Below are 6,056 nucleotides of genomic sequence, written 5' to 3' on the forward strand. Positions count from 1 at the left end.
CTTAGAATGTCTGAAGTAGCAGCGGGCGTGAGAGGGCAGAACCAAATTACAGCTTCCAGCTGCCATTTAATGATAATGTCCCTTAGTTGGACATAACTTGCCTTTTACAAAGCCCTTTTCCATGTATGATCTCGTGGAAACCTTCCAATAACCATGTGCACCCTAGCTTGTGTGGGTATAGCTTGTGTGGGTATTAACATTATCCCATTTTATAGATAGGAAAATAAAATTGAAACACAGAGTGGCTTCCTCCAACACCCACAGCTCTAAGTAGCAGAGCCCAGATGGGGACACGGCACCGTGACCCAGCTTGAGTTCCACTGCACCTCCCTGGGACTGAGACACTCAGACATAAATAGGGTGTGACAACAGGGAAGTAAAAACCTGGGCCCCAGTGAGAACGTGCCTGACGGTGTACATTTGACAGACAAAGAAACAGAGGCCTGAGAGAAAAAGTGATTTTAAAAGTCACAAGTGGTAGAAGAACATTAAATTGGCTTTTTTCTCTGTGGCCTTTTTGTAGCTGCCAGGTGGAGAAACGTGACTCTCCAAGTTCCAGGCAGGGATCCTTGCAGCAGACAGTGGATGTGGCAGTTGGAGTGGCGCTGTCCCTGATGGAGGGCGTTGAGAGACGCGGGCCTCCCGATATCATGAGGGTCCCCTCTGCAGCTCTGTAGGTGCCCACTGTGCCTTCTGGAGCCTAGGAACTGGAGAATTCCAGGTGGGAGCCCCTAGGCTGTAAAATCAGCCCCTTCCCCCAACACCAGGCGGGGAGGCCAGGCCTGCCTGCTTTCACAGCTCACTCGGAGAACCAGTCTGCCCCACCCGGCCCCACCCGGCCCCACTCATCTGCTTGTGGCCTCTGGAGAACCCGCTCCTACCCCAACCCCCACCCCATCCCTTCACTGCTCCTGGAGACACCTCACTGCTGGATGTGGGACTTTTGGAGTTCCTCGTCCCAAGGAAATTGGTATTTTAAACAGAGACAACAGGAAGGGAATACTGGAAAGACAAACGAGTCCATAAGGCAGATGTTGAGTTCCCACACATTGACACCAGCACCCCAGGTGCTCATGACCAACCCCACCTGTGCCTCCACTCAAAGCACATCAACACTGCCCTGCTCTCCAGCCCCTGCTGTCACCTGCCAGAGCTCCCAGTGTTCATCTCCTCTGCAGACCATAAGAGAAATGGGGACACTTGGTGAAGACCATGTTTTTCAAAAGCAAAATCAATAATATGCCTGAGGATGTCTCCCATATTTTTAGCAGCATTTTCTAGGTAAGCTGAACCAAAATAGAAAGGAAAAGAACACAGCTAGGGGATGGGGGTGGACACAGACACAGGCAATACCACCTCAAACCTGCCGTGTCTCAACAGGGAAGCTAAGGCCCAAAGGGCTCCCAGAGGCCTCCATTCTCTGCTCTGCCACTGTAGTTTGAGCTTAGGCACTTCACTTCTGTAGTTTCGTGCACACACACCCCCCTCCTGTCTCCCCCAAGGTTCCCCATCACCCCATTCTTAGGGGCTGCGGTGAGCACGATGGAGTGCCAATATGGAAATACCCTGCAAACACAGCCTTGCTTCATGCTTCCTCATACAGGCAGCGCAGTGGCTGGCACAGGGATCACCACTATCCTGACAGGTCCACGTGGCAGCTGGACTCTGGACCTTAACAAAGACCTGGAACACCCACAACCAAGGCGTCCTGGAGAACAGCAGACCCGGCTCCCGTGTGGGTAGACGCGTAGCTCATGGCTCCTGTAGAGCATGGGTAGACGTGTAGTTCAGGTGAACCCTGTCCCAGACTCTGCACTGTAGTCACTCTGGGGCACAACAGGTGGACAAACAGATCACCCCATGGGCCTCCTCAGGGCAGCTCCAGACCCTGCTCCCCTCATCCTCCAGCTCCTCCTGTGGGGCTGCGTCCCCAGGGCTTCCTCACTCAGTAGGGCAACCATCTCCCCCTTGAAAAGCCTCTCCCATCTCCCCAGGACTGGACATCAGTCTGATCTCTCTAAAGCACCTTATGCTGATCCCAGATTTGGAATTTAGCACACTTTTGTTTTCCCCACCAGGTTATGAACTTCAAAGGGCAGGGACTATTTTAGCGTCTCTGTGTCCCACACATCCAGCGTATAATAGGTCCTCAGTCAATGTCTGTTTAATGAACATATGCTCCTCTGCAAGCTACTGATAGCTAAGGCTGCGCAGAGAGAAAAGATGGCCCTAAGGGTTTGGAGGAGAAGGAGTGCTGATGCAATGCGAGGAATGAGGAGGTACAGGCAAAGCTGCCGCCCCAGCCACAACTGTGAGGGCTGAGTGGCTCTGCAGAGACCTGGATGAAGATGTGAGGCTCAGCGTGAGGCCTCATCTGCTCCAAAGTTCTCTTTCCTTGGAATTAAAACCCAGTATGTGACCTATGACATCAATTCAAACCCTTAAACTTGCAGCAGGCCTGCTTCACACTGGGGATGGTTAATTCTTTGTGTGGGTTAAGCTAAACAAGGGAAAACCCTTTTTTCCCTTTCCATGGGCACAATTGCTCTGCAAGTAACCACTCTAGTTTATTAAAACAACAATAGCTACCATTTATTGAGTGATTGCTGTGTGCCAGGCACTATACCCCATGCTTTACATAAGTTACTTGCCCAAGGACCTATGGTTTAAATGACAAAGCCAGAATTGAACCCCAGAACTATCTGGCTCTCACCTAGGTGGTGAGCTGAGGGGAGAAGGTGAAGGGAAAAGAAACAATGTTTCTAGTTTCTTATCAATAGGAGTGTCATCCTATCATCCCTGGGGCTATGCTGCCCAGTAGCTACCTGGGGCTATTTAAATTAATTAAAATTGAATAAAGTTCAGTTTCTCAGCCGCACCAGCCACATTTAAATTCTCAATAGCCATTTGTGGCTAGTGGCTATGGTCTGGACAGCACAGAAATAGAGCGCTGTCATCATCACGAAAAGTTCTCTGTTGAACAGCCTGTTTAGGACACCTCCTCCAAACCCAGTCAACCCGAGAGGCTGTTCTCTTTTTAGCCTAAGGGATAACTTAAGGGAGTCCCTCTGTCACTGCCCCTGCCACAATCCAGGAAGAACAGTGATAGTGAGAACACGCTATTTTTGGCCCCAATATTCCTCCTCCTGCCTAAAGGCCAAAGATGTTTCTTTACCAAATTCAAACCACTTAAAAATAATAACAAAAGGTTTCAGGAGCATCCCCCACTCCCACCAGTTTCCGTCTGTCAAGTCCCTGAGGGGCCTGTGCTATTGCATGGCTGAGCGGCCGCCTCTGGTCACTGCAGTCTACCCTCTGTCAGGCACCTCCCCTGGGGCTGGGCAGTGGGACACCAAACCCTCTCAATGAGGCTGACCGCCTTACCGGACGACTTGAAGCACGTGTCCCTTGCCAAAAAACAACCATTTTCTGAGAACTTACACCATTTTTCTTAGCTCCAGACTTGCTCCTAACAAAGAAATACAAGGATGACGTAGGCAGTTCCAGAAGCCCCAACATCACGAAGCTCACCTGGCTCCCCATGCCAGCCACTGCACTGCCTGTACGAAGCAGCGTGGCTGCGTTTGCAGGATGTTTCCACATCTGTGACCACGTGGCCACAGATCCCCACTGCAGACCTGCACTTACCTGGCCTTGGACAGGATACAAAGCTCTGCACTTACCTGGCCATAGACCTGATCTAAATCCTTTTAAGTCTTGATTTGTTTACTCATGGCTGTTTTCTGTTCCCTTGGCAACCACCTTAATCTCAGCATGCTCCAGAGTATTTTGGATTGTAACCCACTAGGATAACAAACCTGACCGTCTTGTCTTGGACTTAATGACAATGCCTCCTCCTAAATATCCTGTGACCCAGGTTTATCATTTTAAAATGAAAGAGAACGAAAACTGAGGAGGACAGTACCACCCCATCCTTGCAGAAGGCTGCAGTGTGACAGCAGAAGCAGCTTGGGCTAACAGGAGGCCTGGGATCTCTGTCAATTTGCAACAGGACCTGGTGGACAGGTCACACTATCCCCACCCCCACCCTCCTTTCCCATGTATTACTGCCCTGCCTGACTCATGGTACGATTAAATGAGATAATGGATTAGAAAGCCTTGCTAAGAGAGCTGGGGCTGGGAACCATTTTTTAAAGAGTTGAACATTAAAAAAAAAAAAAAAAGAGTTGAACATAAAGGTCCCAAGTCCTGTGCGTATCAAAATGATTTTCCACGAAGGTCCTTGAGCTCTTCAAGGGTAGGGGCTGTGTCATGGGCAGCATCCCAGAATGATAGCTGGCACACAGCAGGCTTGTTTAATGAATGAACGCTGTGAAGTCCCGGCCTGGTCAGTGAGTCATACACCTCAGTCATTCTTTGCCTGAGGGATTTGACCCTGTCCCCTTTGTGACCCAAAGCACCCATTTGTGGGAGGTTCAGTCACCTGGGATCAGCGAGCAGGCATTCTCATGAATTGGTGCTGGAGAAAAAAGCTGCAATTAGGCCTCATTTTTTTAACCCCAAGTCCTACCAGCAAAGCTATTTGACTTTTTTGATCATTAAACAAGCCACTTATGGAAAATAACACGTTCTGTTGTAAAGATGCTCCTGCAGGACTGATCTTGTCAGCATCTGCTCACATGTGCCCTCGGGCACCTGATTCACAGGGACCCAGTGTTTCCACAGATCTGTCCTTGCAGGCAGTGTTTCTCTAACCCAGGAATGAAAGACAGGACTCAGTGAGGCCTGAAGTGGGTGGGCTTGCTCAACGTGATTTCAGAATTTGGCAAGTGGCAGAGAGAAAAAAGCAAATGACTCCTGAACCTCCCCCCTGGTTAAAGCAGGGTTTGAGGAGCTGCAAGGCAGTCAAGCACTCCCTGGTGCAGTGCATGGTGGAAGGGGAGTTCCAGGAGAGAGGCAGGACATGAGAGTCAGGGGAGCCCCTAGGGCTGGTGTCAGGTGGAGGGTGCCCAGGAAAACCCTTCTGGTTTGGTTTCCCGTGGTCCTAAGTGCTGAATGCTCAAGCAGGTGGTAGCAACCCTGGCGTACAACACCCCGTGTGATTTCACACTGCATGGTTTGTGATCAAAGAACTGCTCGGGGATGCAGCAGCCCTGGCCGAGTGCTAACCATCATCGGCACTGTTACCCTGGTAAGCCGTAACAGTCAGGGCAGCCCTCCTGGTCCACCCATCACCTTCATATGTCCTTCCGTAGATCTACAACTGGAGTTTTTTCCAGATATAGAGGATTAAAGAACAGTGACCAGAAGCCAGGCTGAACGGTGGCAGCTCCCAGAAGATAACACTTCCCTGCATACAGAGAAGGACCTGGGCTGTGAGAAGTGGGCAGGTGTACTTCTTCCTTCTCCAGAGCCATGGTGGGGTGGTTTCTTCCTCCTACCTCCCAGCTACCCAACCCTGGCACCCCAACACCCATCACCACCCTCTCCAATTCCCTCCTCTCCTCTGGGAAGATACCATCTGCGGCCACAGCCTGGGCTGGAGCCCTGGGCTCTTCTGTCAGCACCAGGGGCTCAGACAACCCTGCTTTGGAAGTGTGTAAGGGGTGACCTCTTGGGGCAGGAGGCCGAGGAGGGTTTGTGGGAAGAGACACTAAACTGACTTGGAGAGGGGAAGAAGGAAAACACCCCTGGCAAGAGCTGGGCATGGGGAGTGCTGTGCTCCTAGCCTTGGGCAAATGGATCTCTGAGCACACACAAACCCGGGCTTCAGCTTCAGCCAGGGTGGTTCAGAAAGGCAAGTGAGACCATGTGGAATATTCCATCCATTTTCTCTTCTGCAACACCAGACTGATAAGGATCCAAGCCAGTCAAGTCAGCCAGCCCACTTCAGATATGCCCCAGACAGGAGTGGGAGCAGCGTGTCTGGCTCTCTCCTGCACAGCTACCTCCTCAGGTAGCCAAGCCTCAGCGGAGCCCACCCGGCTCGTGCCTGCCTGACCATCACACGCATACCAGTTCTAGAGTGGGGCCCAACCACACACACACCTTGGGCAGGGGGCAGGCAGGGATGGAGAAGGACATAAAACCACTCA

The sequence above is a fragment of the Papio anubis genome, chromosome 4, assembly GCF_008728515.1.
Source record: "Papio anubis isolate 15944 chromosome 4, Panubis1.0, whole genome shotgun sequence".
Taxonomy (NCBI): Eukaryota; Metazoa; Chordata; class Mammalia; order Primates; family Cercopithecidae; genus Papio; species Papio anubis.